The sequence below is a fragment of the Talpa occidentalis genome, unplaced genomic scaffold, assembly GCF_014898055.3.
Source record: "Talpa occidentalis isolate TD23 unplaced genomic scaffold, MPIMG_talOcc4v2.1 talOcc4.11, whole genome shotgun sequence".
NCBI lineage: Eukaryota > Metazoa > Chordata > Mammalia > Eulipotyphla > Talpidae > Talpa > Talpa occidentalis.
The window spans coordinates 69,745,277-69,759,915 of record NW_023601104.1 but is presented as its reverse complement, the minus strand read 5'-3'; the positions used below and the strand labels follow the sequence as shown (position 1 = coordinate 69,759,915).

The window sequence follows — 14,639 nt, the reverse complement described above, 5'->3', positions numbered from 1 at the left end:
TGTTGATTTTGGCCCAGAAGAGAGTCAGGCTTGTCCTTGAGAGATATGGATTGTGGGTTTTGCTTCTATTGCCAGTGGGAAGGCCATGCTGGGTTCCAGGGGCCATGCATCTGTTGGATGCTACTAGATCTGTGGTTGGGAGGCAGGAATGAAGCCAGTGACTGCTTCTGTTTGTCCTCTGAGTTCTTAATGTTTGCGAACCCATCAGAAATACTTCCTCCTGCAGCAGAGACTTAGGCCCTGGCCTTACAGATTTGTTCTCTCTGATGGCCCAAGGCCTCTTAAATCCTGTCAGGCTAAGCAGCATCCTGGCTTGATACCCACTTTGTATTTATTGGAGCTGGAGGCACTGGAGGAGCCTGTATGTCATGCATTTGATTGTTCAATCCAGTTGTCAGTTGGGACAGAACAACCTAGAACTCTGTAACAAACTGGGTCCCAATGATCAACACAAATTCCACTCAGTGAATGTTGATTACAACAAACTGAGGAAAGAAGGTCTGGACTTCTAAATGAATTATTTTATGTTAGAGCTGCTTGAAATGAAGTTCTAGAAGCCATCCCCACAATTTTCCACTTACCCAGGAAATATGTCTCCTCTAAATGCATGAAATCATGTTGGTGTATTGTGTAGGGATTTTCACTGATTGATAATTATCTGACACTTGAAAAAAAAATATTTTCTCCTGCTTCATTAAATATAGAAGTGGCACTGAGAAGCTAGGGAAGGTGAATTCTGGCTACATTACTTTGAGTAGCCATGATGCACTTTGTATTTTAGAAACATTTTAATTTTGTTGAAAAAAGAAACAGATTTATCACAAAACTAAAAATTACATATAAAAATGAAATTAATCATTTCTAATTCTACTAAGTAGAGGCACTCTCTTCTGACAGTGTGAAATAAATTCTTCTAAACCCACTGCAAGGCAAATTGTAATAGGCTAAATGTTTGTGACTTCCAAAATTCATACGTTGTACCCCATTTTGTCAAAAAATGGTTGCACTAGAGGTTATCTGATATTCCATTTTATAAATTTACCATAATTTATTTAACCAACTAAGACATGTTGAGAGACCGTTGGGTCAGCCCCAGTTTTCACTACTGCAAACATACGATGAATTATTAGCAGTAAATTTTTAGGGTGAATCTTCAAGCATTTGTAACAAGATGTTTTGGAGTAGGCTGTGGAAAGGATGGACCAGGGATGTCAAAGAGCCTGGGGGTAGGAAGTTTTTATGAAGTGACATTGTTATTGGTATATATAGGACATATGTATACAAATGAGGTGGGAAAGGATAGTATGAAAGGAAAATGAGAGGTATGGAGAGAGGGGCAGGGGACAGAGAGAGTCAGACAACAGATTGACAGACAGACAGAAAAAAGAGAAAGAAAGAATGAGACTAGAATAAATAGAAAGTCAAAATTATCAAGGCAGTTTAAAGGGGAAAATGTAACAATTGCCAAAAAGGACAGTGACAGTTACACCTTTCAAGTGATGAGTCATTGCAAGAATGAAAAGGGGATTCTTTTGTGAGACAAAATTGCTCAAAATCTGAGGGGGACATTGGTTATCAGGATAGATACAAATAGCCTTTTTAAATCTCTGAAACAAAGGAAAAATAATTAAGAAATCATACTCTACTTCACTTAATTCAGGGCTCCCCCCCCCAACACACACACACAGAAAATATGTTGAACATTGTCTTTTCAAAAATAACTTTTAAAACCCCTGTCTCTGATACTTTTGTGTTTTCTCTTATGGTGATTGACGGGGTTAAATTATTTTGCATCACTGCTTTGCATCACAGCTCTGGAGAAATTGAAAGAGGAAGGAGTTAGCTCCCTTTCCCCTACTGTCACGCCTACTTCCTGTGTCAGAGATATAAAATACTGTGTGAACAATCACTTTCTCTTGTAGAGCATTCTCTTGTATATTTTGGGGGTAGGGTGGGGTGTGTATTTTGGGAGTTTATTACAAAACTCCCAATATATACTTGCAGGGAACAATGCAAATCATTCATATAATGTATATCACATGTACATATATTACTGTTAACTCAGTTTTTTTAAATTAACATATAAAGGGAACAATTCTGATTTATCTCATGGTAAGCTATGTGGCACAAATGAAATTATTTATGAGAAAATGTTCGGCAAACTTTATAAGTCTGAGGTCTTCTAAATTACTGGAGATTCATCGTACTCTGCCATCTGCAGAATCTTATCAAAGACAGAAATTTCTGCCACTTTCTCACATCTGGAGGCATTCAGATGGGCAAATATATCCACAAATATTTGTCTTGTCCTTCATCTTTTCCAATGTGACATTTTTCACATATAGAAAAATTAGGAAAATGTCTTTTCCTTTGTCAAATCTATTAGAAGTGGTTAGGTTTCCCTCCTTTAACTGAAAAAAAAAAATCTACTAAGACTGGCTTATATTAATCATATCCTGTGTAAAACACTGTCCTGTGTCACTTACACACACACATTGAGCAAAGAAGAGGGCAAGTACTCCTACCAATGTCCCTACGGGTGCTTTAACTAAAGCATGTTAGACATGCTACATGTCTAACAAGTTTACTATGACTCAGTAAGGTTAGTCACCTACACCACCCTGCCCAGGAGGATATGAGTATGTTCAGTCACATGACTTTGGAGAATAGGGGTCTGCATCAGACAGATTTAGCTCTTTCAAGTTCCTCCTGGAATCCTCTTCACAACATTCCTCTATCCCACAGCCTCGTGCGTGCCCTAAAGTGTGCCAGCCACTTCCGTACAGGGCGCAGAGGCAAAGCTCCTCAGACAGATTCTGATGTTATCATCCACTGGGAGAGGCCTTTTACTTTGTTCATATTTGGGACTTTTTGTTGTTCCATTCAAGACTGATGCATTGCACACACAAATGAAGCCAAGGTATTTTAAGTGGAAAAAAAAGCTCCAAGTCTCACTTTCATCGACTCCCCTACTTCATTTTTTCAAAGTTGCACATAATTTAGTGCTTTCTCAGCATTCTGTTCTTTCTGAAAGCATAAGCCCATATGTATATTGCAATTTGCTTATTATTCTGAAATTTTTTTTGTGCATAGGATTGAGACATCCTGTTTGTTCAGTGTGTAAAAAGCCAGCTTATTTACTGTAAGAGATATGCTTCTCTGTTCTCCAGGAAAAAGGAAAAGTAATGTGACACCCATTTAAGCTGTTCCAGTGTTCTGATCTATTGTAATAGAGGCTGCGGCTGAAATACTTCAGCGTCATTTCAGGGAATTCCACAATCCTGTTTCCTTTTTAAACATGGTGCATTGTTTAATTACTATAGCACAGGATAGAAGGACATTTTTAGTGTCTGAATGATGCATAGTTTCTTCACTTTGAAAATTTCAAAATTAGTCAATTCTGAAAACGAGAGGGATCAAGAAAACAAATTGCATGTGGTCAGTTGTACTTTTATGGCTCGGTTTTGTGTTTCAGAGAGATTATGGACTCAGATGAAAAACAAATGTATCTGCTACTGCTTGAAGCAGTTCCTATACGATTCATACATATTTGTGAGTTTAGCTGTGGATGTGGAAAGGAAACCGCTCAGCAGAATTTGTTTTTCTTTTGCTTCTGGGAATTTTTGTATTCAGCTTAAAAATCACTAATATCTGCTCCCTTGGGCTTAGGTATCTCTCAGACTCTACTATGACATGTCTCCCCCCTTCTCCCAGTCAACACGATGGATGCTTTGGAATGTTCTCTTTATGAATTCCAGTGTTCTGATCTAATAGAGATTTTGCTTCTTTTTACTCTTTTCCACTAGATTGTCCTTAAATAGCCTAGCGGCTCATCCCCTGACATATGCAGATCTCAGAGTATAATCACTGTGGTAGATAATATCTGAAATTATATATATATATATGTGTGTGTGTGTGTGTGTGTGTGTGCGTGTATATATATACACATATTGATTGTATATATACATATACATGTTGATTTCTGACAGCTTGGAAAACTTGGTCCTTAAGAAGTTCAGAGGTTTTCAAATACCAGATGGTTTCAAATTTAACATCATTTCCTTTGAGGTTTTTGCTAGGAACAATTTGAGTAACAAGTCTAGTCATCACCATATCCTGATAACTACCAGAATAAATTACTTCCTGTAAAGTTACAACATTTCATCTCTACCTGTGGCAGTTCATTATATTACCAGTTGTCTTCTAAGTAAGTGATATTTCTGAAAATTGGTAAAAGGAATCCAATTTAAAATATACTAAATATTTGCATAAGCACAAAAACAGATAGTATTAAAATAATATTAAACAGTCTTTTTGCCCTTTAGATATGTCAATTGCTAAAGACTTCTATGGCATGTCCATCCTAAAAGGTGCCTCAGAAGCCATTTCATGCATCCCCGGAGATCCCAACAGTCCAGCTAGCACGATGATCATCTTCCATGCATGTAACCAAGGTTCCTTGTGTCCTTTATAGTTTTGCTTTAAGCTGTCTTGGTGTTTTCTTTTTTTTCTCTCTCATTTGAATATATCTGGTTGAGAGTATGGAGCCAATAACAGGTCTCACCTAAAAGAGTGGAAAATTTTCCAGGGCAAACTTACTTGGAACAATCACCATATTTTCAACTGGAGATTGTTCTCAAACCACATAATATATAACCAGACAATGACATGCAAACTATTATAAACAATGTAAGTGTGGCCCTGAAAATGTTTTCTAATGGTTCCAAAACCTGGTTGGTGTTCCCTTTCCACCCTTCTGGAAAACTAGCTCAGAAATAGTGTTTTCACAGCTCCATCCAAATGCTGAGGAGTAACCTGATAATCTATGTCACAATGACCCAGATGGGCTATATATATTAGGAATAGAAGAGACAGTTCATTAAATATATAGCAAATTTGTTCCTCTTCTGGTCCAACCTGTCAGGCAGGCCTGTGGCTACATCATAACTGTGTGTGCTTCTTGTCTCATACTTTCTTTTTGGCTCTTTGATGCCTTTTGTGACTTTTCAATGTTCAAATGTAATTGAGCTCTTTCCAAGGATTATACTTTTTAAAAAAACCTCTATTTTTTGTGCTTGTTGTTTTCTGTAATGTAGTTGCTCTGTGATCAGAAAATCTTCTACAATGTTTGAACAGATACTTGACTTATTTAGGATTAATTGATTCACTTTGAATTTTTTTTAGTATTTGTGTTGTTTTCATAAATATATTGCATTTTTATCAAAAGAGACTCTACCTAATCCATTTTTTTTCTCATTCAAGTTTGAAAACACCCCACCCAGAGAAACTTCAAGGTTAGTAGACCCTGGGGGTGTTGACAAGAGTTGAGAGTATGACCTGAGTTCAGGGATTTTTGTCATAGAGGGAAACATTTTTCACCATATGATATTCCTTGTCACAGAGAATTCAAAAATCCTAACAATATTTTAAATTAGTGGCTAATTTGTGCTCTAGTAATTGAGATTTTTATAAGCAATTCTTTAATGATTTAAAATTTAGCACAAATGGGACTTCCTCCCATTTGAAAGGAGGTACAACACTAGATCCACCAAAAAATATGCAAAATATTTATACTTAGATGGGTATAGTGTTGAACCATTTAACTTGCTAGTGATCATTCTGGTCCGGAACTTGGAATAGCTATGTTCACATTTTATTTTCCACTCTAAAGAATACAAAGCAATGTCTACCATCTCCTTGCTTAAATATCACTATAAAGAATTTCATAAAAAAGCTCTTCAAATATATAGCATTGAGGAATTCAAATTACATCAGCAAATCTATACAACATACCCTTCCATACCATCACTCTCAGAACATACTTTTTTATGTGTGTGCAAATATTCCACTTAAGAAAGAACTCCACCTAATTTAGTGTTCCATCTAAAAACAAAGTACTGTGTGAGTCCAAAAACAACCAGGGTGAACATCAATAAAAACATCTAGAAAATATAAATGGGAAATCACTTCCAGAGACCATTTGGTTCTGAATAGAACTCTGTGAATATCCTGAGCACTGTTTCTGCCATCTGATAGTTCTTCTGAAGAGACTCTTTGAATTAAAGTTCTCAAAAGCAGCTATTTTATTTGGGGGTGAAGTATCACAGACTGGTGTATTTGGATGTTTTTGAATATAGATTCACTAACTTGTACTCCTCTTAGGAATCAGAAATAGGGCTTTAGTGGATTCAGATTCATCTCTAGGGAATTTAGGTGAGATGGGCTTGAAGTGAGTTTCTCAAACTAGTCATTTGTCAATCACCTTTATGATTCTTGCCACTTCTAATTATATGCCACTTATACATTTCTCACAGATATTTTAAAGTTGTTTTAATTTAAAACTGAATAAACGGGTGTTTATTTAAAAAGAAAACTGTCACTCCTACAAATTGGAAACTAGCATCACTTGTCATAATATATAGTATTTGTGAAAATAAATAAGATGAAAATAAGAAATTATTTTATTTTAGCTTAATATTGTTGCCTCAGAAGTCATTATGCCCAAATCACAGATAAAGTAGCAAATATCAGAGGAATGTGAAGAATGAATTTGCACTGAAGTGAGACATTTTTCTTGAGACAATCGGAAGGATGGAAGAAAACAGGAAAAGGGAAAACCTACTTCTGAAATGTCGTCTCCTGTCACTTTCCTACTCCGTGTCCTGAGGCCTCCATACTGTTCAGACCATTTCTAGAGCTTACACCTGTCTCAGTGCTGGCAAATTTGCTGTTCTCTTCCACTGGAGAGAGTTCCCCTAGATCCTTACAGAGTTTTCTCTCTCACTGACCTTTCTTATAGTTGACTTTTCAGAAAACTTGTGTGATTGGCTACAATCAATAAAATAGTCATCCATTCATCCATCATCTTATCTGACTCAGTTATTCTCTGAATAGCTGGTTTAACCTTTATGTGTAACCAACTCCAAAAAGTAATTTGTTCTCTTACTAATTAAATTCTATTATTTGCCATGTTTAGTCTGATTAATTTTTTTGTAAAAAAAAAAAGAGACATGCAATATAACAAATGTAGAAGACTATATATCTTAACTATTTAATCTTCAAGTAATAGAAGTTATGGTGATTTTCATTTCCTTTGTTATATTTTTCTGTGTTGACTGATTTATTCCCAGCAAAACCAGTCACAAGTGACAAAATCTCTTTTTATAATCAGAGAAAACAATAGTGCTAGCTCCATGTGGAACAATAACTACTGTTTAACTTAATTCTTAGCACATTAAATTAAGGAGCCAGTGAGAACAAAGGCATAGAATCAAGTCTTGTTTAGGTGAGTAAATTTAGGGAGAGAAACATCTAGTCTACAAACTACAATTTACACTCCTTACAACCATTTCCTAAATAGTTTTCTTTGGTTGCATAAGGTGACTATAGGTCACATGGGGTGAAGTTAGAAAAACAAATCAGGGCTCTAATTAATGGTATCTTTCCCTACCATGAAGAAAGGCCAGTCTAGAAAGCCAACAGGCTTGTTAAGTCTTCAGCAATTAGCACTTCCTATACTCCAGCCCCCTAGATCTATTTGTTGCACTGTAGGACAAATGAGTCAAATAAAGTTAAAATCTGCTATATGAACATTTCCATTTTCCCAATTAAAATTTTATTTTGTAGTTTTGATTTGCATTTCCTTGATTGCAAGTGATGCTGAACATTTTTTCATATGCCTGTTGGCCATTCGCATTTCCTCTTTGGAGAAGTTCCTTTTTAGCTCTTCTGCCCATTTGTTGACTGGATTATTTACTTTGTTTTTGTTGAGACTCTTCAGCTCTTTGTAGACTTTTGTGATCAGTCCTTTATCATTAGTTTTATGTGGGAAAATTTTCTCCCAGTCGTTGGGGTGTCTGTTTGTTTTGGCTACTGTCTCTTTTGCTTACACCAGTGAGAATGGCACATATTAAAAAAACTAGCAACAACAAATGCTGGTGAGGATGCGGAGAAAAACGAACCCTCCTGCACTGCTGGTGGGAGTGCAAACTGGTCCAACCACTATGGAAAGCTGCATGGAGATTCCTCAACCTGCTAAAGATGGTGCTTTCATATGACTCAGCAATTCTACTCCTAGGTATTTACCCAAAGGACACAGAATCATTGATTCAAAAGGTCACCTGCACCCCTATGTTTATAGCAGCACTATTCACAATAGCTAAGCTATGGAAACAACCCAAATGCCCAAAAATAGATGACTGGATCAAGAAGATGTGGTACATAGACACAATGGAATACTACTCAGCAATCAAAAAAGATAAACTCATGCAATTTGCAGCAACATGGATGGAGCTAGAAGGGATCATGCTCAGTGAAATAAGCCAGAAAGAAAAGAAAAAATACCAGATGGTCTCACTCATAGCAGGAACTTAGAAAACCTAAATAAAGGACCAAGAGAAAGACTAATTATAATAAAGTAAAAATCAAAATCAAGAAGCAACTAAGCCAGAGACACACTATGGGGCAGGGGGAAAGGGTGGAGGGAATACAGTCAAAATAAGGGGGGGTGGGAATTGTATGGGGGCTATAACCAAGACAAAAAAGCATACATTGTGCAAAAATGAAAAAATGATGTAAAAATATATAAAATAAAATATAAAAAAATTTTATTTTGTTCTGACAAAGTTGAACTTTAGACTTATTTTTTTTTAAAGCAGGAACATATCAGTGAAGAATATTTGTCTTTTCCATTTATGCATTTTGGAGCTAAGTTTATTTATACTCAGTGAAATGATGGCTTTCTGGTAATTTTTCCTTTCCCAGCAAAGAAACCTTAATCTCCTTTCTGAAAATGATTCTATCTCAGCAGAAAATCCTACTTTGAAAATTGCTCCAGGTCTCAAGTTACATAACATGAACAGATGGCATTCATATGGCTTTGACATGTCAGGCTGCAACCACGGGACAGGCTGGAGAAGCAGCTCAAGCCTTCCAGTGGACAGGCAGGCAGCCTCTCATGAGTGAGCAGACATGTGTGACTGTGGCTAAGGTTAAGAGCTGCATTCTGGCTCAGTTTCCCATGTTCACAACCCAGGAACAAATTCCTCAGGGTGCTGAAAGAGGTACAAATAGTCTTAGAGAAAATAGTGGTAAATGTGGTTGAATCATAAAAATAAGTAAGAAGTCCCTCCTGTGAGAGAAAACAAAGTCTCACAGGGAATACTATGCCAAAAGAGTGATTTAGTTTATGATAATAGCTGAAATGTCACAGGCAGGACACTGAACTGTATAATGTTAGGTTGCACCCTAGGTTTGAACCACAGAGGAGCAAAATAGATAAAAATCCCCCTCTCTATAGAACTTGCAATTTAGTGGGGGGAGAAAGACAGTCAATCAATAAATCAATCAACAAATGAAGAAACACACACACACATGAGAATAACAAGTATCAAGGATGAAAAAAATGTAGAACAGGGATCAAAATAAGTACATATGAAATTTTAGGTGGTGTGGCTACAGAAGTCCTCTTTAAGAAGCTGACACTTGTGTAAAGACCTGAAGGAAATAAGAAAGCAAATCATGTACGTATTGGGCCTCCCTGGTGGCACAAGGGGTTAAGTCTCAGCACTATGAAGCTATTCGCAGCCACTATCACAAGAGTTCAATCCCCAGCCAGGAAGTTAGCCCACATGGCACAGCAGACGTCTCCTGTCTTGCCTGCTGCTCCCTTCAGCAGTGTATTCAGTAGATCCACCTGTTCTGTGCCCCACTGTGTCTCTGGTGAACTCTCTCCTCCTCCCTGCACCTCTGGCCTACACCCCAGCTCTTGTATGCATAAATAAAATAAATCTATTAAAAATTATGTACATATCAGGAGAAGAATATTCTAGAGAGAGGGAAACAGCATGTGCAAGTGCCTGGAGTCAGGGGGCTGTCTGGAGTGCCCAAGAAACTGGGAAACCCCAGTGTGGATGAAGTAGAGCACAGCTCCAGCATAGTACAGCAGGAAGAGCTATGCAAGATGAGTTTGACCAGTAAGGAGAGAATCAGATCATACTTTTAAGATCTTTCTTTGCATTTTCCTTTTCTTCTGAGAGAGATCAAAATCATTAGGAGAGTTTTGAGCAAAGGTCATGATCCAAAATAGTATTGTTAGGCTCAGTCTCTGTAGGAAATAAACTGTACAATATTAAGGGCACATGCAAGGAGTAGGAGTAAGGGGGCAGGGAGTAAACATTTAGGAGTTTATTAAAAGATAATGAGATGAGTGATAATGGTGATTTGAGCCAGTGTGGCAGAAATGGAGGTGTGAGGAAGTGGGCAGACTTGGGCGATATTTTGAAGGTAGAGCCAATAGTTCTGTTTAATGGGTTCAGTGTAGTATGTAAGAAAAAGGAGTCTAGGATCCTTCCAAGGTTTCAAACAGAATGATGGGATAGAGCTGAGGTGCTTAATTAGAAGAAGGATGTGGGAGGAGCAGGTTTAGGGGATATCAGGAATTCAGTTTGGGATGTATCAATTTTGAGATATTATTCAACATGCAAGTGGAGATGTTCAGTGAGCAATTAGATGTAAAAATCTGATGTGTCAAGGAAATATTTGGACTGGATATTTATAAATTTGGGAGTCAGAAAGATACACAGTATACAGTATTTAAAACCACAAGGCCTGATGAATTTATCTAGAGAGTGAGTACAGAATTAGGTAAGTATGGCTACAGTGACCATCTATATGGTATGTGGCTGATAAGTACCACAAGGCAAGCTCACTATTTGGATTTATTCATAGCAGGTCAGCAAGCAGCTATATAGAGTCGAGGGCTAAAGCCTTGTTGGAGAGAATGTAGCTCAGAATAGAGATATTGGAAAGAGTAAACCAAGAACATTTTTAAACATATTTCTTCAAGGAGAGAAGTGGTTGCTGGATGAGGATGGGGTTAAAATGGGATTAAAAATTTTTTTTCATTGAAGTATAATATACATGGTAAAATGTATGTTTCTTAAGTGTATAGCTCTATAATTTTCACAACCAAACACATGGAGTAACTAATACCCATTTATCACTCAACAGTCCCCCAAGAAGCCACATTACTGGCCCCCCAGTCACTGCCCCACCCCACAGAAGGGCAATAACTATATCACTTCAGAAACCATAGATACTTTGTGCCCACCCTAGACACCAAAAAAGAAAACAAAAACCACGAATTCATTTTGCCTGCTTTTTATGGCAAAAGGGGAATCGTGCAATTCAAGCTCTTTTGTGTTTGATTGTAAATATAGTTTCATCATCCTTTTGCTGTATAATAACCCTTTCTGTGAAATAGATGAAGTATATCTTTTTTACTCTTACTGGACACTTCGGTACTTTCCAGTTTTGTAAATAGTGTTCTAATGAACATTCTAGTCATGTCAGTTTCCCTGATCCGGATTCCAACGTGTGTGGACTCCACACACCAACAAGCAAGCCATTCTTGAACACCAGTAGGGGGCCTGAGAATTCAACCCAATTCTGACACAATCTACCTGGAGAGATATTATTACATCAGATTACACAAGAATAGGGCTCAGCCTCCCAAGACCACCCTCCACTTTAGGCACCAGTCACAAGTCCAAACCATTATTTGTGCTTTTAAACAATCAGCTACAGATCGAACGTTCCTCTGACCTTTTCCCAGACTTGGAGGGACACTCACAAGCCCAGACTGTTACCTTTTCTTCTAACCAACTGGTTATGAGCAGAGATACCCAGGAAAACCTCCCTCAGGTTAAATTAACTTGCTAGAGCAGCTCACAGAACTCAGAAAACCTGTTTACTCACTAGATCACTGATTTATGACAAGGGCTATAACTCAGTAACAGCCAGACGAAGAGCTGCATGGAGCAAGGTATGAAGAAAAGCCCTGAACTCCCATGACCTCTCCAGGTGTTTTGTTTTCTCCAAGTCTCCACCCGTTCACCAGCCTGGAAGCTCTCTGAAGCTCCTCCTTTTGAGTTTTTATGAAGGCTTACTTAGTCACAATTAATTGAGTCATTGACCATTGGCAATTGGACACACTCTCTAGCCCTCTTGCCTCTGGAAATCACAGGGAGGGACAGAAAGTCTCACCTTCTATTTCAGTTGGTTTCCCTGGCAACAGCCTCCACCCTAGGTGTTTTCCAACTATTACCTTAATTAATACAACAAGAGGCATCTTTTAGTACTCTGAACAAAAGAAATCCCAAGACTTTTGGCATTTGTGAGCCAGACATTGTGAAGACCAAATAAACAAATATATATTTTGGTGATCTGAGTGACCAAAATATACCTATTTCTTATAAATCACAATATTGCATGGTGTACATGTGTACATATTTTATTGGGTATAATTTGGTGAGTGGAAGTATGGTGCATAAAATAGGGATGTGTTTAGCTTTGGTTTTCGAAAATGGATGTATCAATTTATTCTATCTGTGCTATAAGAGAGATGATCAGTAATAGGAGTGATATTATTTCCATCTGCCCTCTTTTGTCTTATATCTCAGTTTGTTAAGAATTAAAATAGCGAAGAGGGGGTGTTGCTACCTGAACCCGCTCAAAACCTTAAGCATAAGACTCCACTACTCACGGATAGTCATGATGCTTGACCACCAGCAAAGTGCCTGCCTGGAGCCTGATGCGGATCCAGTATGTTAGTTGTGACGCTTGTTTGTACTCAACCTCTCAGAACTTCCTCCAGTTAAAACTCAGGTAAAGCACTGAGAATTGCAGGCACCTTCTTCTCCAACTCACACTTACCCATCTGATCTTGCTTTATGGAATTGGGGAGGGGTAAAGACATAACATATTCCACTGGCTATATTATAGGACCGAGAATAACAGAGAAGCTCAAATACTCCTCTCCTTAACACCCACTGCAGCCTTTTATCTGTGCCCACATTTCACCACTTGTTGGAGGGGCTTAAGAAAAGTAGTGAGCTGAAGGAGTTAGGATACATTGTAAAATAATCATTTAATAAACCAACTCTAGAAAAGGATACTCTAGCAAAGCACTTAAAAAAAACACAAACCCATTTCCAATATCTATATCCACCTGAAAGGAGTATGTGTGACTAGAATCATGTCCTATTTTGCCTTCCATCACTACATTGAAACATTTTAGAGTTGATAAGAAGCAATATCTCTAAACAAATTTTTACTGGGAATCAGCATTGCATTATGTAAGAGGCAGGAAAGGACCACAGGGCAGGTGATCCAGCAGACCGGGTAAAGGAGGAGTAAGAGTCCTCAGTGGCTTTTTGCAGGCTTTTATTGGGGTTTACCAGGCATATGGCAGCCAGGGGTACTGGGGGGCCGGGAGGCTGGCAGTCCTCCCAGCCCCCGGCAAATTCTCACTCTATCTGGGCTCTCCCGCCTTCTCTCTGCTTCTCTGTCTTCTGTTTGTTCTGCTGCTTCTTGGCTTCTTCTTTCGGCTTCTGCTGGCGTCCCCGTGACGCCGCCCTTAAAAGCCCAGTCTCAGTCCAGGTGAATCCCATCTACCCATGCCCACACCCCACTCCAGGCGCCCGCCATCAGGCATGCATTCAGGACCTCAAGGATCCATCATCTATCCTCATGGCAGGAGGGCAGAAAAGCCTGACATTGTTCCTTACCCTACACATTATAACATTCTATGAATTCAGGCGTGCATCATTAAATATCAACATGACACAACACATTAAGTTGACCACTAAAAGTCTAATTTTATCCTTCACCATTCAGTTGGCTCCTTTTACTCCTTGACCCATGCCCTCCCCTGGCAACCACTAATTCGGTCTTAAAGACTAAAGCTTTTTTTTTTATTATTATTTTCAGTTCATTTGCTTGTTTTGTATCTTTATGTATCACATGAGTGAAATTATGGTGTTTGTCTCTCTCTGATTTATTTCACTGAGCATAACACCATCTAGCTCCATCCATGCTGCAAATGGCAAGATTTCATTTTTTTTTTTTTTAAGTAGCTGAGTAGTGTTCCATTATGTATATACAACAACTTACTTTCCCAAACATCTGATGACAGACACTTAGGTTGTTTCCAGCTCTTAACTTTTTTTTTTTTTATTTTGGGGGTAAATACTCAGAAGTGGGATAACTGGGATCACCTGGAATTTCTGTTTTTAATTTTTGAAGACTCTCCATACTGCTTCCCATAAAGGCTATGCCAATTTACATTCCACCAACAGTGTACAAGGGTTCCCTTCTCTCCACATCTTTCAAGGCTTGTTTCTTCATTTTTTGGGAAAGATTTATTTATTTATGCATACAAGAACTGGGGTGTAAGCCAGAGGTGTGGCGGTGAGAGGATTCACCAGAGAGAGTGGGGAACAGAACAGGCAGTTCTATTGAAATACACTGCTGAGGGGAGCAGCAGGCAAGGCAGGAGAGGGCTGCTGTGTCATGTGGGTTGCTACCTGGCGGGCCGGGAATAGAACTCATGCTGCAGTGGCTGGCGATAGCTTGACAGTGCTGTCTTTAAGCCCTGTGCCACCAGGAAGGCTCATCAAGGCTTGTTTCTTTTAGATAATAGCCATTCTCACAGATGTGAGGAGATATCTCTTTGTTTACTTTCATTGCATTCCCCTAAAAATAAGAGATGATGAACATCTTTTCATATGCCTATAGACCATCTATATGTCTTCTTTGGAGAAGTGGGTATTTGATTCTTCTGCCCCTTAAATAACAGG

General features: G+C 38.3%; 1 protein-coding gene across 2 annotated transcripts in view; it reads right to left on the bottom strand.

Annotated features, from left to right (window-relative positions):
• HIF1A (hypoxia inducible factor 1 subunit alpha) overlaps positions 1-14,639 on the bottom strand; it is a 203,761-nt gene that overhangs the window by 66,583 nt on the left and 122,539 nt on the right. The window lies entirely within an intron of this gene.